The sequence below is a fragment of the Sciurus carolinensis genome, chromosome 16, assembly GCF_902686445.1.
Source record: "Sciurus carolinensis chromosome 16, mSciCar1.2, whole genome shotgun sequence".
Taxonomy (NCBI): Eukaryota; Metazoa; Chordata; class Mammalia; order Rodentia; family Sciuridae; genus Sciurus; species Sciurus carolinensis.
Genome location: NC_062228.1, coordinates 13,296,274 through 13,318,420, shown reverse-complemented (window position 1 = coordinate 13,318,420; position 22,147 = coordinate 13,296,274). Strand labels below are relative to the sequence as shown.

The 22,147-nt window shown below is 37.1% G+C and overlaps 1 protein-coding gene and 1 non-coding gene across 3 annotated transcripts in view; both read left to right on the top strand.

The window, feature by feature from the left end:
• The first annotated feature begins 1,219 nt into the window (after positions 1-1,219).
• Ap1g1 (adaptor related protein complex 1 subunit gamma 1) overlaps positions 1,220-22,147 on the top strand; it is a 79,313-nt gene continuing 58,385 nt past the window's right edge. The window contains exon 1 of one of the 2 annotated variants that reach the window (XM_047528158.1): positions 1,220-1,548. The gene's annotated coding sequence lies outside the window, so the exon portion shown is untranslated. The remainder of the gene's footprint in view (positions 1,549-22,147) is intronic. The other variant, XM_047528159.1, reaches the window with a different exon arrangement.
• Positions 16,496-16,568, top strand: Trnaa-ugc (transfer RNA alanine (anticodon UGC)). Its single transcript has one exon. It is a non-coding gene; the product is annotated as a tRNA-Ala (tRNA).

Below are 22,147 nucleotides of genomic sequence, written 5' to 3'. Positions count from 1 at the left end.
TTCCAATCCATTTGCTCTGGGTTTATTTCACCCTTAGTATTTGTGTTTGGGGTAGAGGTGTGTACAGTTTTCTAAATTGTAAGATGGCAATCTATAGCAGAAATCCAGCGGGGCAGGGGGACTTTTCTCTGAGTCTCGATCTCCTTATTTATAAAACTAAATTATTTACTGTCTCAGTAGGTTGTCCAGAGGGTCAAATTAACATTATACATATGAAGGTGCTTTATGAACAATGTGATATCAACATTTATTAATAAAAATGATAAATTCTATTATACCCTTGGCTCCTTTCTTTCCATTCTCTTGGGATGCCCTGGAAGTTCAAGGACATACCCAGTTCAACTTTTGTAAAGTGTTTTGACATCCCTGCATGAAATCGACTGCCTAAAGAAGAACGTGCAACTTCCTGTTTATGATACTCAGATCTTACACTTGGGATTTGCGGTTAATTTGCTTCTTTTTGGTATCCAGTCTGGTGCTTTAATTAACTATTGGGAGTACTTCTTTGTCAATCCATCTGACGGATTTTAGTCTAGGTAGGTCATCTTTAAATGCACCAAGATCTCAAGGACCTCTGTATGTTTACATGGAAAAGACCCCTGTCACATGTTAGTAATTATCAAGTCAGGAACTGTCTGGTTAGACTCTCTTTGGCTCAGATCATTACTTTATGGAATCATAGAAAGTTCATTCTGGAAGAATTTTTAGCTATTATTAGTCCAAGTCTTCTCTTTTTACATACTAGAAAATTGAGGGCTTGGAGAGTTTATGGTATTTTTCCAACGCACGAGGGGCAAGCCTAGGCTTGGAATCCATTCTCCTGCTTCATCGTCTAGGTTTTTTTTTTTTTTTTTCCCATAAAATTAATTGCCAAGATAGCATAAAACCATAGAATCCAAGATGACGTGAAGCATGTTTTTGAAGTTAAAGAAAAGGCTGAGGTCTTAAAGGTGACAGGAAGGACTTTGGGAACCTCTTGTACGAAAATCCACTCAGGCTGGCTAAGCGTTGAGTCCCCACCTGCTTCTCCGCCTAGCTCCTCCCCTTCAGGTGGCACATAGCTTCCTGGTTAGCCCAGCATTCTCCCCGCCAGCCCGCCGCCCGCCGCAAACGGAACCAAAGTGCGTCGGCTCCGGGGTAGTCCGGATCTTTCTTGCTCAGACTCATCGCAGCGGTGACTCGGCAGCCGCGTCTAGCGTCATCAGTGACAGCCCCGACCCTTGCTACGCTTTGCGTCGCTCTGCCAGGAGCAGTCGCCTCCTCGTTGGCAAATAGTCCTCGGCGGGGTCCGAGTTCTTGGGTAATTTGAGGGGGGAGGCCCGAGAAGTTGCAGTCAGGGGACGCAGAACCGACAAGGAGAGAGAGATAGGGACTGAAGTTATTGCGATAGTGTGTGAAGTTAGTTAAAAACTCCTTCCCTCCTAAGAATCCCTCCGCCTGCAGTAGCGGTGGTGAGGCCGAGGGAGCCGCCATTTTGGATGTTCGGTTCCTGCTGCCACTGCTGCCGCCGCCCCCGAAGCTGCTGGTTTCATTCGAGGTTTCGGGCCGGTGAGTGTCACTCGCGGCGCTAAGAGCGTATTGTTTCTTTTGCCCTGCCGCTGCCGCGGGCGTACGGCCGGAAGCTTCCTGTCAGTCCCAGGGGGTCCGGTCCCAGCCTGTGGGGGGTGAGAAGAGAGGACAGAGGTTGGGCCAGGAGGGGCCGGGAGCGCCAGGGGTTGCTCCGACTTCCTGAGGGCCGACCCCGAGGCCTCAGACCCCGAGGTTCCGCGCGCAGCAGCGTTCCTTGCTGTGGCGTTGCCGGGCCGGGGCAGGCCTCCTTGAACTCATTGACTTTCTCGGGCTGCGATCCTCCCCTGAAAGCTCATTCAGGGAGCCCAGGATTTAGCGGGGCGGGCCCCACCCCCGCGTGTCCTCTCTCAGCCACGTATCAGCGTTCTTGTAGCTGGGACTCGGGTCAGGTCTCCGAACTCTCAGCGTTGCCACACGCCGAGTTAAGCGCTGTCCGCCTGTGCAATGCCGTGCTCTCGGAACCGGACCCCGGCTTCGCCTCCCTCTAACCTTTCGACTAACTTCTTCCCCAGTTCTCCGCCTTAAACACACACACACACACACACACACACACACAACAAAACAAAAACCAAAACTCACCGGCGACTACGCTCTTAGCCCTTCTCTCAAACTCTTCGTCCTTCGGACGTCAGTTTCTAATAATTCTCCCGATCTTCCTGGTTGCCTGAAAGTCAGGTCGGTTACGCTTTCTGTTAGGTCTCGGGGTCGGAGCCGTGGAACCACTCGCTCGAGTGCACTTCGGCAGAAATGGTTGATGAAGCAGATTACATGGCTTTTTAGGGGAAAGGTGCTGTCAAACGTTTTCTCCTTTGTGGATTTCCTTTCCGTGCCGCACATTAGACCTTTTGGTAGTGGTTGACAGCTTTATATGTTTTTGCGTAGTGTATATCCCTGAGTATGGAAATTGTGAAGAATATTAATCTGACATAAATAAAAGGAGAGTAACTTTTTTGGGTTAGGGTAGGGATTAGTTAATAGACCAGAGAACTGAATGATTTCTTAGTGATCTTAATTTTCAGCTGTAATGATCATGTACAGTAATGATCTTGGCTGGCTGATTGTAAAAAAATACACGTATCGACTTCAGGTGTTCGTTTTTCTCGGAGTGGTTAAATTTTTAAAAGAATGTTTTTGTAGGTGTCAATGGACCTTTATTTTATTCATTTATATGTGGTGCTGAGAATCGGACCCACTGCCTCACACACGCTAGGCAAGCGCTCTGCCACTGACCCACAACCCCAACCCAAGTTCATTATTTTTTTTTTTTTTTTTAACTATTTTAAAATATATTTTTAGTTGTTGATGGACCTTTATTTTATTCATTTATTTATGTGCAGTGCTGAGAATCGAGTCCAGTGCCTCACGCATGCTAAGGCAAGTGCTCTACCACTGAGCCACGACTCCAGCCATCAGGGTGTTTTAAGTACTTCCCTTTCCACTATTCTCCATAGTGCTTGTCAGACTATATACACCTTAACTTTTGGTTTGAAAAATGTGAATCCTCAAGGTACCCATAATCTCATTACTTTTATTCTATTCTTAAGTATGTTTGCAGTCTGGCATGGTTGAATAAAAAGCATTTCACAATAATCCACTGATTATTTCCTACATTTCAAGTTAGGTGAGTGTGATTGAATCACTTCTATTTCATCTCAGCCTGAGTTTTTACCTCCTCTTAGAGATCACGGTGAAGTGACTATTGCAATTTAAATTCGTAACGTTAAACTGACTTGAATCTTCTAACACTTTGCATTATCCTGACAAGTAATTGAGAGTATAGATAATTCTTTTACAGGTCATAATGATGTTTCAATAGTTGAAGAATTTTCAGTATAAATATTTAATGTTCTTGGTATCTGTTTTAAGGCAGTCTTCAAATATGTATGTTATTATTAGATATTAGTGAGTTCTGCCAGTGTGTTAACTCTAAAACTGGAATTTTCTCCTTTGCTTTAAAGAGCATTCAAATCCCAAGTACTTAAGGACTACTACTCATTTACTATCTTCTTGTAGTACTAGTGAAATGTTCTGAATTACACTTTTCAGACAAGGTATTGGAAGAGCTGTCCAATAGGTGGTTATTTAACTCAGTTCATGTTACAGTATAATGTACTGATATTTAAAGGTCCTTCTTAGGCGCATTGCAGTTTACTTGGAGAAAGTCTTTTTGCCTTTACAGATTACTTGCAAAGTTCTGTTTACTGCACCATTGATTGATCAACTCATATGGATGTCTAACTTTGTTGGGAATTGCCCATTCAATTAAAGTTAGTGTTTAGGAAACTTCCATTCATTTTGTTTTGGGAACACTTACTTGTTCTTTGATTCCGTCTGTTTAACTGACAACAGTTGTAGATATGATGGTGAATTTCAGAGAGAAGCTATAAAGTGCACAAATTGCCAGTGACGCCTTGGTGATATTTCATCTTAGTGTTTATTTTTAAAAAGGAGTTTTCAAAATCAGTGGTAGACAAACAAAACCAAACCCCAAGTTTAATGAATCACAAAACTATACAATTTTAACAAGTTGGATATTTTCAAAGGATTATTTTTAATTAAGAAATGGAATTGGGAGTCTACGTATCAAAATGGATTGTCCCAATGCTTAATTGCTTTATTTGCATTTGATGGGGATTTTCAAATTTTGCGTATATAAACTTTAAAACTCTTATTTAGATTTAACTTCAGAAAATCTAAAAATATTAGCTTTCTTCAGATAGCAGAGACTTGTTTAGCTGTTTTAGGTGCTTGTAATTTAGTTTTTCATTGCTTTATGAATTTTCAGTTCTTGATTTTGGTTTTCTTTCATCTTTTTATTCAGTTGCTTATGCAGGATAATATTTAAAGCAATTTTAAAATTAAGAGAAAATGTTGATTTACATAACCTCATGGCTTATAAGTTTGAAAATAATTATCTTTGTTAAAGTGTATTAGGATTTTTCCAGGTACCTTCTTATTTCACTGAAGTCAGAAAAGGGAAAAGAGCTTTCATTTCTATCTTGAAAATGTAAATTTCTTTTCTTCACTGAAGGAATAACCCAAAACTCTTGATTTGGCATGAGTTCTGGTTACTTGAACCAACCCGTCAAAGTTTGAAGGGTCCAGAAGTGGGGGTTGGGGGAATCAACTCAGGCTTGTCAAACTTGTTTAGTCAGCAGCAGCTAACACTTTAGTATAAAAGGGCAAAGTTTAGAGAGAGATGATTGAAATGAAAAGTGCTTTTTCAGTAGGTACTTGGAAGTTTTTCCTTTTTTCTAAGTCTGTTCAGACCATTGGAGAAATAAAATATGTTATAAATGTTAGTGAAAAAATAGATTTAGAAGAAAAAATCATAGTATTTTAAAAGATGGGGAAAATACATGTGATCACTGTACTCTGTGAATAATTAGAGATCTTAGACAAGTGGTTTTTACACCCCCCCCTTTTTTTTTTGTTGTTAACAGCACAATAGTCTCAGTGCAATGTGATAGGCATTTGCTTTGCTAACTCCAGCTTGCCTGTTACACCTTTTGTACTCCTGTTGTGCTGGGCATCAGTACTGTGCTCAGGCTTTTCAGCTAGTCAGGTTTCGAGGTTAATGTGGGTTCCTGGGAGTAGCAAATTTAAGAAAGATGTGATCTAAGATCTTTGAAACTATGAAATCTCTTTTTGCCCTCTTCATTTTACAACGTTTGGGTCAAAATTAAGTGTTATAGAATACAGTATGTACATTAATTAATTACAAGAGTTAATTTTTGTAAATGATTATAGAACTGTACAACTAAAAGGAGTTCCATTAGTGCTTTTACAACTCAGGTTAGTGAAGCTATTTACTAAATCTCATTTGAGAAATTGTGCAGTTTCAATATGAAGAAAAAAAAGAAAGCTATTTTAAAATTACTTTAAAAAATTCTGTGTGAAAGATTTGATTCCCTACCTATATTTTGAAAAGTTTGAAAACATTATTATTTTAAAGTATGAAAATACTGGTTTGAGATGATTGGTTGGGGAAAAACTAACTGAAAATAATTAGGTACACTGTGTGGAGTTATTTGAATCTTTGTAAATGTTAGGCTTTGGTATGATTTTTGAAGGGAAAAAACTATTATAAGAATGATCCCTTGAGGCTGGTTGTGGCTCAGTGATAGAGCCCTTGCCTCCCATGTGTGAGGCACTGGGTTCAATTCTCAGCACTACATACGAATAAATAAAATAAAGGTCCATCAACAATAAATAAAAAAATAAAAAAAAAATCCCTTTTCTATTAGTACCCATATGTATGATATATAAGTGCGTATTTTGCTGAGCATGGGGGTGCACACCTATAATTTCATTGACTCAGAAGGCTGAGGCAATGAGGATGTAAAGTTCCAGGTCAATCTCAGCAACTTAGTGAGACTCTCTCAAAATACAAAGGGGCAGAGATGTGGCTCAGTGGTTAAGTGTTCCTGGTTTCAATCCCAATCCAATACCCCTAGGCTCCCCCCCCCCCCCCCCGCCCCCCAAAAAAAGAACAGTGTATTTTTTTTTTCCTCACTAGTAAGAACTTGGACTTTGGATTGTGCTTAGAAACCTTTTCCATAATGAAAGCTTAATACGTCGGTGGTGATTATTTAAGAAAGTAGAATGAGGAAGTAGCTTGCATTGATATTGCTAACATTTGATTGTATTATTTTATTTAACACTGAGCTTTTTGCTATTCCTTAACTATTCTTTCATTCTCATTGTTCTTGTTCTGTCTATACCTGGAATACTTTTGTTTTTCACCACTTACAGAACTCATTCTTCCTTCCTCTCTACCCTCTGGGCATAGGAGTGTAGGACTTTTTTTCCCCTAGGCAACCCAGGCAAAGGGGTGGAGCAGTTTTTAGTACTAATTGAATTGTCTCTCTCTTTTTTTAAGCTTCTAAAGAACAAGAACGGTCAAATTTAAGGTATTCCTATCCACAGCACAGTGCCTGACACTTAGGGGATCACTTTGCAGAATAGATGCTGTAAGTGAAAATAATGTGAAAAAATTGTTAAGGTACTCTGACTTGGTAATTGGTCAATGTTGGAGTCAAAAGCAGTCAGGGTCAACTGCAGGTCATTTTCTGTGACTGGTAGAGTTGATATCAGTGAACTTGTCTTCAGGTTTAGAAAACAGGAAATCTTTTTTTTTTTTTTTTTGCGGGGGGGGGGGGTGTTGATTCTGGCAATTGAACTCAGGGGTATTCAACCACTGAGCCATATCCCCAGCCCTATTTTGTATTTTCTTTAGAGACGGTCTTAGTGAGTTGCTTAGCATCTCACTTTTGCTGAGTCTGACTTTGAACCCGAGATCCTTGTGCCTCAGCCTCCTGAGCCACTGGGATTATAGATGTGCACCACCTTGCCCATCTTAAATCTTCTTATTTTTGAGAATATCAGGGTATAAATAGACATTAATCTTTTCTATTTGTGATTTGCTTAGTAAAAGCTTCAGGTGGCTTCCAAGAAATCTGTTTTTTCCCATTATCTTTCTTTTGAATATCTATTATGCTGAGGAAACTAGTAGTAAGTTGCAGAATTTACGTCTTTTTCCCAACAATGGAGTTTGAGTGATTTGTTACTGATTCCCCTCATGTTTGAATAATATATTTTTATTATTCCGAGATTTAAAACAATTTTTAGTTCATCTTTTATTTACTTTATGGTTCCAAGGATTGACCCCAGGAATGCTTAACCACTGAGACACCTCCCCAGCCCTTTTTTTATGTTAAATTTAGAGACAGGGTCTTTCTGAGTTGCTTAGGGCCTTGCTAAATTGCTGAAACTGGCTTTGAACTTGTGCTCTTCCTGCTTCAGCCTCCTGAGCTGCTGGGATTACAGGTATGCGCCACTGCACTTAGCTTCATCTGTTAAATCTATAAAATGATAATTGTAATTGCTCATTGTATTAAGAAAAACAAAATACTGAAGATTTTATTTATTTCTTTCAGCCATTTTCATTATTGCTCCTAAACCATTTTACCCAGATTATGGGCATCCTTCAGTGTTTCTCTCCATGATATATTGCTGTATATTCTGTGCTAACATAAATGTGCCTATGTAGGAATGCTTTCTTTTTACAAAAGAAATCAAATTATATTACTCGGGCTGGGGAGATAGCTCAACTGGTAGAGTGCTTGCCTTGCAAGCACAAGGCCCTGAGTTCCATCCCCAGTACCAAAAAAAAAAAAAAAAATATATTTTACTCTATATCAATCCTTTCTTGATATGTTACTATCAGTAAATATAATTCTACCTTGATCTTTTAAACTGTCCTAGTATGAATTATAGCATGGATGTACCATAATTTGTTTAACTATTTTCCTGTGGACATTTAGATTGTTTCCAGATTTTTGTCACTACACATAGTGCTACAGTAGGTATACTTTGCATGTTACCTTATTTGCTCATACTTTCATTTCTACAGACTAGAATCTTCAGAATGGAATTTCAGGATTAACAGAGAAATATATTTTAAATGTATTATTTTCAGATTATTCTCAAAATGGTTGTCATAATTTCTACCTTCACTAGCAGTGGTTTTTCCATATCATCACACCACTACATGTAAATATAATTTAATTTTTACTAGTCTGCTAGATGACAAATGTCTCAGTTTTGTCTTAATTTCATTTTTACTGGCGCTAGCTTCTTTTGATATGCTGTTGGCCATTTGGATTTCTTTACTGAGAATTGTCTGTTTAGGTCCTTGGTTCATTTCTTTTTTAAGTTGTTTCCCTCTCTCTTTTTTGGCCGTGGGCGGGGTGGCGGGGTGGGATGTACTGGGAGTTAAACCCAGGGACACTTAATCACTGAACCACATTCCCAGTCCTTTTTATTTATTTTTAATTTGAGACAAGTTCTCCCTGAGTTGCGTAGGGCCTCAAAAAGTTGCTGAAGCTGTCCTTGAGCTTTCAATCCTCTTGGCTCAGCCTGTCTATTGCCTGCTCCACTACCACTGACAGTTTTTTCATTTTATCTCTTTGGAGCACTTATGGAATATTATATGTCATATGGCACTTGTATTACTGTCTTTTTAAAATTAGTAATACATGACAGTAGAGTGCATTTTGACACATCATACGTAAATGGGGTATGACTGTATTGTCTTTCATTTTTTCTTTTAACCTTGTGTCAGACTTTTTTTTTTTTTTTTTTTTTTTTTTGGTACTGGGGATTGAACTCAGGGGCACTCAACTGCTGAGCAACATCCCCAGCTCTATTTTGTATTTTTTATTTAGAGACAGGGTCTCACTGAGTTACTTAGCACCTCGCTTTTGCTAAGACTGGCTTTGAATGCGCAATCCTCCTGCCTCAGCCTCCCGAGCTGCTGGGATTACAGGTGTGTGCCACTGCGTCTGGCGTGTCAGATACTTTAAAGTAGTCACATGTACGGCTCTTTACCTTTATGACTTCTGAAACTATGCTACTTAGGAGAGTCTCTTCTATACCAAGAATATACAAATGTTTTCTTATTCTTTTTAACTATGGGTTTTAAAAAATAATGAGTATATTTATCCATCAGGAGTTAACATTTACATAGCATGACACAAGAAGTCCTGTATGACAGCTTTTATAGATAGCCAACTATGCCAGGACTAAATGTTACGGGGCGCAACTGAAGAACAGACCGACCACCACTGAGAAGTCCAAATTTGAGAGTCTTTATTAAGCTGGCCAGCTGACTGTCTCACACAATGCCCCAAAGAATGGCTATTGGGAGAACAGCCCCAACCACAGGGTTATAGGGGTTCTTATACCAAAAATCACATTAATCATAAGTGTCTGTTGCTGTGATTCAAAATTATACATTAACATTATGAGATCATCGACAGAGGGGGAAGTGGGTCAAAATGACCCTTACCTAGGTACAAACTAAAAATGGTTGCTAACATCCACACAATCACTGTTCACATGGTACATTGTTTAGGAGCAATAGGAATCAAAAGAGAGCAATTCTTTACTACATAGGAGTTGCCATTGTATATTATTAAACATGTCACACCAAGTAACTGACGATGGGCACAGAGGCGGGGTGTTCCCATGGGAGAAGCTTATTTCCTACATAACATGGAGTCTCAGAGTAAAATGGAGTCTGTTTAGTCATTTCCCTTGGAGTCTGGCCTATAAAATTCTCATGGAGTCAGATATGTCAGTCCATCACATAAACAAACCACTCTCCTCAGTGAATTAAATACCACTTTTTTTTTCACTTACTTTTTTTTTATTAATATCTTTATTTATTCTTTTTTAAAATTTTTTTATTTTTCTGTGGTGCTGGGGATAGAACCCAGTGCTTCACATGTGAAAGGCAAGTGCTCTACCACTGAGCCCCAGCACCAGCCCCATAAATGCCACTTTTTATATGCTATGTTTCCTTGTATGTTTGCTCTTTTTAGTTGTTCTGTTTTTCTCATCCTGTACCATTGTTTTGTTTTTAAGTAATTTTAAAATTATTATTTATATTTATTTATTTTTGTGACGTTGGGGGTAGAACCCAGGGCCTCTTGAATGTAAGGCAAGCGTTCTACCACCAGGCTGCATCCCCAGTCCTTGTTTTGATATAATAAGTTTGTAGAAAGTTACTTTTTGTTAAGAAAAGCTTCTGTGAAGCCAGGCGCTCTGGGCCTGCCTTTAATCTCAGCATTTTGGGAGGCTGAGGCTGGATGATTGTAAAAGTTCAAGGTCAATTTGGGCAACTGTGAGACCCTGTCTCAAAATAAAAAGGGCTGGGGATGTAGGTGAGTGGTAGAGCACTCCTGGGTTCAGAACTGTAAAAAAACAAAACAAAACAAAAACCCCAAACAACAACAACAAAACTAAAAGAAAACAAACAAACAAAACCTCCTGTCACTGTAGTTTTTCTTTTAAAAAAATTGTTTTGTAGTTGTAGATGAACAGCATGCCTTTTTTCATTTTTATGTGGCACTAAGGATCGAACCCAGTGCCTTACACATGCTAGGCAAGTGCTCTGCCCCAGCCCCTAGTTTTTCATTTTTTGACTATTCTTAAGTATTCGTTCTTGAATCTATATGGATTGAAAATAATTTTATCGAGTTTTGAAAATCTCAAAGCCCACTGCTTTTGAATTATGCTGTATTTATACATTAATTTTTGGAGACCTGACAGTTGTTAATGATTTTTCCTTCTTATGGGGTGTCTTCATTTGTTTAAGTTTTATTTTAAGTCTTTCAATAAATATTTTATATATTTCATAATTTTCTTTGTATAATTCCTTGATTGTTCTTACTAATTTTTTTCTGGTATTTTATTTTGACATCTGTTGTTAATAGAAAACTTTCACCCTTCATTTAGGTTAATAAAGTTAATATAAGAAACATGTTTTTTTTGGGGGGGGAGTCCGGGACCTTGAGTGTGCTAGGCAAGTACTATCACTGTGTTACATCTCTAATTCTAAAAATGAATATTATACTCTGTTTTCTGTGGACAACCTTTCCCCAACCTCTGTGTATCCAGAATTAACAGACTTTAGATTTATGAAGAATATGCTAGGGAAAACTTGTTAGTGTTAAATAACTTTCTGATATTTCTGCTTTTTATCCAATAGAAAAATGCTCTTACACAAGTCTTTTGAGGTGAATTACATTGTTTCATAGTTTATGATTTTGCTTTAATGTTTGCAGATTTTGATGATTTGTTTGAATTTTCAAAGCAAGTTTTATTACTCCAGTTATACATGATTATTACTTGAAAGATGTCAGAAAACATGCAGAGGTTTAAAAGGCATTTGAGTTCTGAAAATCAACTATAATGCACCAATGAAAAAGTGAAAAAAAATCATTTATATTTACACAGATACAGATAACATTCCTCCACATGTATTAGACCCTTTGGGGCGTGTCTTTACAAAGCTTAAATGTTTTGAGAATTTGATGGCACTTCTTGAATTTAGAACATCTTTTGTGGTGATGACATTAGGGTTGGAAGAGTGAAAAAATTATTTTAGTTTATTAGTGTCAAATTAGATGTTTATCTTGTTTGCTTATCATTTTCTTGGTTTCATTGCTTTTTATGTATCTTAATACTATTGGATCATTCAGTAGCATGTTTGCATTTACATGTATCTTATTTTTAAAATCTGTCTTGGTGAATTTTGTTGATGAATGATTAAACATAGAGGTAATTACTATGGCAATTTAGGGAGAATTGAACTTAAGATCTCTTAGAGGGATGCCAGCTGGCTGCCTAGACAGGGTGTGGTGGGTATCTCCGTGTGGTCACACATTCCCAAGGCTATCCCTTCGTATTGAAGGTCCAGAAATTCCATTCTAGTAATTCACCTAGGGATGATTCAGACCACTGAAACTCGCTGTTTTGTGAGTCAGAATAATAGTATTTTAATTCACAAGAAGGCTTCACTTTTGTGTCTGCTTTCCATAGCACACAACTGTTCCTTGTACAGAGGTTGAAGTACTGGAGATAGTGATGAATAATCAGAAAGTTGTACTGTGAAACTGAAACTAAAGCATATAAAGTTGGTTGATCTTGGGAGGGAGGCAAGAATGGAGGAAGGATGGATTGTATAGAGGAAAAAGAGGAGCGGGGAGGGGGTGGGGGGAAGGAAAAGTAGCAGAATGAGACTAACATCATTACCCTATGTACATGTATGATTACGCAAATGGTGGGACTCTACTTCGTCTATAACCAGAGAAACAACAGTTATACCCCATTTGTGTACAATGAATCAAATAAATTTAAAAAAATATGCAAAAAAAAAAGTTGGTTGATCTTGAGTGTTTCATCATTCTAGGCTATGGTGAAACCTGATGTAAGAACTATCCTTGTGCCACAATGGTGTTTACTTCTCCAGTGGCCAAAATATTTATCCCAGATTTAGGCTGTTCAAACAATAATATGCTAACATTGATTTCCCTCTTTCTTGCTCTGTAGACCCTTTCCCTTCTGTTAACACATTTCTTCATACTGAGGAAATAATGTGTGCATTTTCCTCATTTTCCACTCCACTTTTTAAAAAAAAAAAATGTTTTTAGTTCTTGATGGACCTTTATTTTTATTTGTGTATTTATTTATATGTGGTGCTGAGAATTGAACCCAGTACCTCATGCATGCTAGGCAAGTGCTCTACCACTGAGCCACAACTCCAGCCCCCAATTCGACTTTTTGCGAACCCCACCCCCACCAAGACAGTGAAGAAAAAAAAACAAACCCAAACTTTAGTTTAATGATAACCATTATCTAAAGCATAGTATTTTGTAAGTTGTAAATGTATTAAAGAAAATTAGATATTCATGTGAATAAAAATCTGTCAAAGGGTTACTGCGTGGCTCATTATATAAAAATACAGGCCATGTGGAGACTGCAGGAAGGAAAACATGGTAACTTCTTTGAAGGATTCTGCCTATCATTAACTTAGGTTATCCCTTGAATTTTCTCAGCCATATTTATAAATCCATGACTGAATATTACAGAATAGTCAGCAGCAAAAATTGAGATCTAATTCCTATAGTTGAGTCCTTTTTCTCATCATTGTTTAGCAAGAAATACTATTTTAATGTTGCAAATTACTTTTTGGTTTTGATTTAGAACCGAAATGCTTTCAGGTTTAGAGGAACGGTAACCTCACAGCAGCTGGAACTCTTTTTTGGTTTTGTGTTCCTCACTGTTGGCTCTCAGGAGCTCAGAGCTCAGAGCATGTAGAGTTCTGAATTAGACAGTTATCTGGGCCAGGTACAATAGAGCACTTGGGGTGAGTCCTCCCTGCTTTTTGCCATAGCCTTTGGTGAACAACCAGTACACCTTTACTTTGACTTTCTTTAGATAGAACTCTTTTAGCATTTGGGATTAATAAATACAATGTTTATTGAGTTTCTGCTTTCATAGATAAGGAGGGTACCAAAATGAAAAGACAAGGATCTACCCTTGGGGAACTTATATTTGAGTGAGAAAATGAGTATTTCAAAGAAAAAAGGCAGTCATGACCTAAGAATATTATTGCTCTATGAGGAAAATTTATTATTGTCCTTTTTGTATGAGAAATTGAACCGGGTGGTGCTTAATGACTGAGCCACATCCCCAGCCCATTTTTTACATTTTATTTTGAGACAGAGTCTTACTAAATTGCTTGAAGCCTCACTAAGTTGCTGAGGCTGTCTTTGAACTTGGAATCCTCCTGTCTCAGCCTCCGGAGTCACTGGGATCACAGGCATAAGCAACTGTGGAAAATCTTTATCCTAAAGGTATTTGTATACATTTTGGAAAATAGCCATACCTTACATTTTGTGGATAAATTTAGGAGAATTGAAATATATGCAATGAGAGTTTGTTCTGTGTTTTAACTTTTTCTTATTTGTGATTTTGATTACTCTTTGAGATTAAAAGTAATTTCATTTAGTTTAAGCTTTTAAACCTAATTTTACTATATATAGAAATTTTTCTAAAATGAATTTTTATTTTTATTTTTTTTTGGTATCCATTATTAAACTCAGGGGCACTTAACCACTGAGCCACCTCTCCAACCCCCGTTTTTAAAAAATATTTTATTTAGATGCAGGGTTTTGCTAAATTGCTTAGGGCCTTGCTAAGTTGCTGAGGCTGACTTTGAACTTGCTATCCTCCTGCCCTGATCTCCAGAGCTGCCAAGATTATAGGCATGGACCACTGTGCCTGGCTCTAAAATGAATTTTACACTTCCTTTTTCCCTTTATAGTTTATTTATTTATTTATTTTTTGGTACTGGGAATTGAACCCAGGGGCACCTTACCCTAGAGCTACATCTCCAGGCCTTTTTACTTATTATTTTGAAATAGGGTCTTTGAGTTGCTTAGGGCCTTGCTAAATTGCCCAGGCTGTTCTCAAATTGCTATCCTCCTGCTGCAACCTCCCAAGTCACTGGGATTACAGGTGTGCACCACTGTGTCCAGTAGTTTCATCATTATTTATCATACAATAGTTAATGAAAGTTGAAATAAATTTATAATCTCTTTGCCTTAACAAGTCAGACTTTTTAATCTTTTTATGTTCCATTTTTATTCTTATTCTAAGTATTTTTGTTTTGTTTTTTTTTTTAGAAATAAAAAAAGGATTACTATTGTTATAAATATTGTTGTTGTTGTTACTATTATTATTGTAATTATTGTGGTAATGGGGATTGAACCCAGGACCTCACATATGTTAGGCAAGTGTTCTGTGACTGATTGCATCAACACCTTTAATTTAAATTTTGTTCTGATAACAGATTTCATTGCATTGCTGAGGAGTCTCGAACTTGTGATCCTTCTGTACTGGCCTCCTGAGTAACTTGGGATTATTAGGTGTGCGTCACTGCATCTCATAAAAAATTTTTGGTAAAATGTACAAACCATAATAAAAAATATGGATCAGTTAGACATTGACCATTGAAAATGGTTAGATATAAATGGAGAAATTGACAGAAACACAATACCTTTCTGAGTCTTTGGATCATGTAGTTAAATTGTAAAAGCAGAATTGTTTTTTGATACTAGGGATTGAACCCAGTGGCACTTTACCACTGAGCTACATTTCCAGCCCCTATTTATTTATTTATTTATTTAGAGGCAGGGTCACATTGGGTTGCTTAGGGCCTTGCTAAGTTGCTGAGACTAGCCTTGAACTTGCAGTCCATCTGACTTAGCCTCCTGAGCCACTGGGATTACAGGTGTGGGCCACTGTGCCTGGCTTGAACTACACAATTTTTATAAATAGATTATTGTAGATACAATTGTGTATTTGGTTTTTTTCCTTCTTCCTTAAATGTTAAATGTTAATCTTATTTTAACAATTTCTTGGTGAATTGAAGTCTTATTCTAAAACTACATTATGGAGCTTGGGGTTGCGGCTCCATAGTAGAGTGCTTGCCTGGCATGTGTGAGGCACTGGGTTCAATTCTCAGCACCACATAAAAATAAAATAAAGATATTGTGTAAAGAATACCTACATTATGGTTCTATTTGCAATTTATTGGTGCTCTTAGAACATTAGGAAGAATTGAATGCTTTTGCTAGCATGCTAAATAGACTCAAACTATCTATAATATTTTTATTAGTGCTTTATAGTTATACACAATAGATGACTTCATTTTGACATATTCATACATGCATGTTTAGACTGTATTTTTAAAATGCTTGTTTCTGCTATATCAGGTTTTATTTGTTTTTGCTACTTCTTAGCTATTGGGTGACATTTTTAATTATGTAAGTGTCCTTTTAGAAAGCAGTATCTATATTCTGGCCCCACTCTCCTCCCTTCTTTCCTTTCCAGTTTTCTAATTTGTAGTTTCTATTCCAGAACAGGCTATTTGGAGTAAAAGAGGTGTTTTAGTGTTCTGATGTGATGATTTCTGTATTGGCTACTTGAGATCATAGAAATGTATTTTTTAATTTTTAGCTATGTTCTGTATAGTTGAATCATTACTTTATATATATAAAATATATGTGTATATATATGTAGTGTGTGTGTATATATATATATATATGTAGCATATATAGCTATTCATATGCTATTTTTTTTAAAAAATATTTTTGGTTGTGGGGATTGAACCAGGGCCTTGAGCATGCTATGAACAATATCACTGATAACCCCAGCCTCTCATGGCTTTTTTGTGTTTTGATAAACAAGTAAAAACTTTCCCCCCAAAATCCTCAACCTATCATCAAAAGCAAGTAGGTGATGTTTTCCAGATTATGTGGTCTACATTCATTTGTATGGATTAGATGTATTTGAATTTAATATGAAATATTCAGATATAAACATGGAGAATAATAATAAACATTTTACTTATCCACTATCTGGTATAAGAAATAAAATACCAGTGTTCTGTATCTCATTCTGTCCCTGATCATATTCCCTTCCCTTCTAGATATGCTACTGTGTTTGGTTTTGCCATTAATGTTTTTAGTCCCTTCTGTTCTTTTCTTTAAAGAATATGTTGTTTGGCACTGGGGATGTGGCTCAGTTGGTAGAGTGCTTGCCTTGCATGCATAAGGTCCTGGGTTCAATCCCCAGCATCCCCCCACCAAAAAAAAAAAAAAAAAAAAGTTTTTTTTTTTATAGACATATTTTTTTAATAAACAATATTGTATATTTTTTGCAGTTTCTTTTTGCTCAAGATAACTTATCTGAGGATAGTTTAGCCAACATAATGATCAATATCTGTTTAGTGCTTAACTGTGTGTTAGGCGCTGTGTTGGGAATTTTACATGTATTATTGAATTATTATTTTAAAAAATACTTTGGTATTGGGGATTGAACTCCCAGGGGTGCTTTACCACTGACTTACGTCCCCAGACCATTTTATTTTGAGTTAGGGTCTCTCTAAATTGCTGAAACTGGCCTTGAACCTGATGATCCTCCTGCCTCAATCTCGTGAGTTGCTGGGATTACGCATGTGAACCATCACACCTGTTTTATTTTATTGAATTCTTGTAACAATCCTTTGAGATAGATACTCTCCCCATTTGACAGATGAGGAAACAGAAGGTCTGAGAGTTTCAGTCATTCACTGAAGGATATAGAGCTAAAGGTGGTGGAGCTGGGAGTTAAGCCCAGGTGATTTTTACTAAAGGATTAGCATGTTTAGCTGTCAGTTCACATCACTTATCTCAATTCTGAGTTTAAAAACAACAACACTGAGACTTAGGAGTTTTTTGTACTTTTTTTGGTTTAAAATTTGACTTTACAATACAAGAATCTGTTTGTAAACAGGTGCTGTGGCACATACCTGTAATCCCAGCCACTTGGGAGGCTGAAGCAGAAGGATGGCAAGTTTGAGGCCATCCTGTGCAATTTGGTGAAACCTTATCTCTAAAAAATAAAGTGCTGAGGTGTAGTTCAATCATAGAGTGCCCTGTGTCAAGTTCCTAGCACCCCGCACCCCAAAAAAAGTTTATTTGCAGTATTCATTTCTCTCAGTTGGTATGAATATTCATATTGGTTGCTGCACAAGTATCATTTGATAATTAAAGTGCTGTCCTAGACACAGTGGGCCAGTTATGATATCTACGGTATATATCCTGTGTTACCTTGATAAAATTAGAAAAATTCTGAATTCTGCCTAAAAGGTTTTTAGATGAGAGATTGCAGACTTGTACTATTCTAGAGAGCTCTTTCTATATGGGATTTTGGAGTTGTTGGGTTGGTCCAAAAAGCACTCAGTTTCAAGCACTCAATTTCACAACAGAAAAATATATCGGTTTGGCTATGACAAAAGTTGACTTATCATAAATATTTTTTTTGTCATTGATCGGCAGTTTCTGATTATTTTTATTATATGACTAGAATTATAAGGCTCTATATTCTTCGCTAGACTTTTGAGTTCTTAAGTATAGAGGTGATGTCCTTGCCAGTTCTCAGTACCTGGCACTGAGAAGGCGACTCAGCAAACATTTGTTGAATGAGTGTTAACTTTTTTCACTGTGACCAACATACTGAACATAACTTAGAAGAGAAAAGATTTATTTTGGTTCATGGTTTCAGAGGTTTCAGTCAGTTCATGGTCAGATGACTCCAAGGCAAGAGACATCGTGGTGGAAGGGTAGAAGAGCATGATGGACAAAAATTGTTCAGTTTATGGCAGCCAGGAATCAGAGAGGATGGGAAGAGAGAGGGAATGGGAACCAGGACAAAATGTAGTCCCCAAGGGCACATACCCAGTGAACAGCACAGTCTAACCATGCCCCTCCTGCCTACAGTTTCCACCACCTCCCAGTAGTCCTTTTGGATTATTATTCCATCAAGTGAATTAATCCATTGTTGAGGGTAGAACCCTCAATGATCCAGTCATTTTTAAAAGTCTTACCTCGGGACATTGTTGCATTGGGGACCAAATCTTCAACATGAACATGAAATCTTCTACATGAACATTTGGGGAATGTTCCAGATCCAAACTATAACAGAACAGTTGGCACTTTTTGCCATAATTTGTTTCCTTAATACTTATTTCATCAATGGGATAGGGGACTAATGGAATTGAACAAGGATGGGAAAGGGAGTTCATGAAACTGACTTCCGATTCCATGTTCTTTATGTTCTCTCTTCCCATTTTGAAGTGGATTTGAATGCTGCTTCTGTTATTCATTTTAATATTGTATTATTTTCTTAAACTATGTGGTATTTTATGACATACTCTAATGGGCCTTAAACTATTTAACTTTTTTTTTTTTTTTCCCATTTTCTTTCTTAATGACTGATCCTGCTGCTTTCTGTATTTAAGATTCTCAGATTTGGACTGGGGAATTAGCTCAGTGGTAAAGTGCTTGCCTAGCATGCATGAGATCCAGGGTTCAATCCACAGCACCACAAAACAAAACAAAACAAAAACAAAAACAAAAAAACCCCTCAAATTTAATGACTGTATTTCAATTATATATGGTGTATAATGTGTTTGTTCCTTATTGAAATTTAGTTTATTTTTTTGCTTATACAGATCTGCTTGACAATAATAATAATATATGGAAAGACTACATTTCATATATAAAGAATGATACTTTTAACGTTTTTATGTTGTGATATTTTTAACATTTGTAGAACTGATTATCTGTCAGGCGATGTAACAGATTTAGAGATACTAGATGGCTTGCTCTATGTTGCTGCTGAGAGTGCTAGTTGATGATTAGGATTTTTCTTTCATTGTTTGGCTGAACAATTTCAAGTTTTTTTTTTTTATTTAAATGAACTGTCCGTATTTCTGTTACAGAAACTATATCCGAGGAATATTTAGTGTTTTTAAGAGTTTGCTTTTGAAAGATTTAAGAACTTTGCTTTATCTTTTTCATTTTCCTTGTCATTCAGAATCTTCGTTCAAAATATAAGGCCATAATCTCTAAGGTTTATTAATAGAAGAGGACTGGAGAAAGCGGGTGAAAAGGCTAGCTGAGTAGCCCCAGATCTATACCCCAGTAGTTTTTCCTTCACCTATAATTCTTTATTTGCTGTTACTTCTGATGCTTTCTTTTCCCCCTTTTCAGTGCTTTGGTCAAAATGTGGACATGAATTTCTTATTGTTTTCCTTTTCAGGGTTGGAAATGGCTAGAATATTTGCAGAACAGTCTTTTTTACATACCTAGGGTAGATATACACATTCTTGAGATTTACTTTTGCCCTTGCCCACATACTTCAAGTATTAGGTTCCCTTACAGTCTCATTTCATCTGTTCAGAAGTCCAAAAGAGTCAGAGCTTAACAGGCAGCTTCTCTGACGTGAATCTATGTGAAGACTCCAAAACCAGCTACTCAGGAACTCTTTGTGGACATCTTGATACCTCTGTGGTTCAGATCGGTGGAACCCTTTGAGGTCCTCTGTCTCCCATAGGTCCATCTCTAGTTTATTGGTACAGAAAATGACTTCATTTTTCAGATGAGATCATCTGCAGCCATCTGTTTTTTTAAGTATTTTATTTTTTGGGGGGTGGTGGTAGAGATAGATTCTCGTTACGTTGCCCAACTTCTGGCCATATTCCTACCTCAGTTACCCAAGTAGCATGTGCCACCATATCTGACTCTTTTATAGGCCCAACAATATGCCTATATCTTAATATACCCACTACACAACAACATTCTTCTGAGATTTTATAGTAATGCTTCATTTCACTAGTGGTTAAAATAGACCTTTAAGCATGTTAGAACAATTAGTAGTAACTCTCATTATCCTAGGTATATATTTTATAACTGATCATATAGATCATAATTATTTAGTTGAAGGTATTTTAATGTTTACTTTTTTTTTTTTTTTTTTTTTGGTATTAAGGATTCAACCAGAGGCACTCTACCATTGAACTTCACCCCCAGCTCTTTTAAAAATTTTTACTTTGAGAAAAGATCTTATTAAGTTGCTGATACTGGCCTTTAATTTGTGATCCTCCTTCCTTAGCCTCCTAAGTTTTTGGGATTATAGGTGTGTGTTACTGAGCCTGGCTTAATGTTTACTTTTTAAAGGACTTTTAAATTTTAATTCTTAAATTAATATCAGTAAAATTGTTTTTTTCTGGGTACAGTTATGAGTTTGAACAAATGTATATAGATTTACGTAGTCACAATTAGAATACTCTGTTCCATCATCTCAAAGAAACTTTTTTCGTGGTCCCTTTTGAGCTACCTTTTTCAACCACTGATCATGTTCTTTTTCACCATAATTTTGTCTTTTCAAAACTATCATAGAAGCCAGGAAGCTCATGCCTGTAATCCTAGCTACTTAGAAGGCTGAGGCAGGATGAGTACAGGCCAGTGTGGGCGTAGTCACACATGTGTCAAAATAAAATAAATAGAACTGGGAATGTAGCTCTGTTATAAAGTGTTTTCCTAGCACACTCTAGGACCTGGGTTCAATCAACAGTACTGGGTGTGGGAGGGGAGAATAGCTTACAAATGGAATCATTCAATGATAACCCTCTTCCCACTATCACCACTGGAGATTGAATTCACTGAGCTGCATCCCCAGCTCTTTTTATTTTTTATTTTGAGATAGGGTCTTGCTGAGTTGTCAAGCCTGGCCTGGAATTTGGGATCCTCCTGCCTCAGCCTCCTGAGTAGCTGGGATTACAGGCAATGGTAACTTTTTTTTTTTTTTTTTTTTTTTTTTTTTTTTTTTTTTTGTGGTGCTGGGGATTGAACCCAGGGCCTTGTGCTTGCAAGGCAAGCAAAATGGTAACTTTGTAAGACTGTTTTCTTTCAGCATAAATGGGACTTATGCCATGGTATGCAGTAATAGAATGTTCCTTTTTTTTTATTGCTATATAATTTCAACAAAGATTTACCACATTTTGTTTTCAGGTCTCAGCAGTTATGAACAGAACTGCTCTAGACAGTTCATGTACAGGTTGTTGTGTGAACATAAAAGTTTTCATTTCTCTAGGATAAATTCCTGGATGTGAGTGATTTAGTTTGTAAGAAACTGCCAAATTTGTCTAGAGTGACAGTACCATTTTGTAACCCACCATCCATGTATGAGAGTTCCATTTGTTCTGCATCCTCCTAATACTTGCTATTTAGCCATTGTAATGGTTATCTAGAAGTATCTTAATGTGATTTTTTTTTTTGGTATTGGGGATTTGAATTTGGGCATTCAAACACTGAACCACATCCCCAGCCCTATTTTGTATTTTATTTAGAGATAGGGCCTCACCGAGTTGCTTAGTACTTTCGCTTTTGCTGAGGCTGACTTTGAAGTCGGGATCCTCCTGCCTCAGCCTCCTCTTATTGTGATGTTAATTTGCATTTCTTTAGTGCCTCATATACTTGAGCATCTTTTCAAATGTGGTTATTTGCCATCCTTTCTCTCTTCAGTGAAATATCTGAGTCTTTTGCCTATTCTTAAAAACTGGGTTTGTTTGTTTGAACTGTGTTGTATTTTGAGAGTTCTTTTTATATTCTGGATTCAAGTCCTTGGTCAAATAGGAACTTCATCCCAATTCTCTTTTTCTTAAGAGTGCAAAAGTTTGTAATTTTGATGAAGTCTTTTCTCTTTCTTTCTTTTTTTTTCCTTTTCTTTTAGATTGTGCCTTTGTTAGAACTCTTTGTCAGACCCTGGGGATTTATTTTTTCCTGTGTCTTTAAAGAGTTTTATAGTTGTATGCTTTCCCTTTGGATTCTGTGATCCA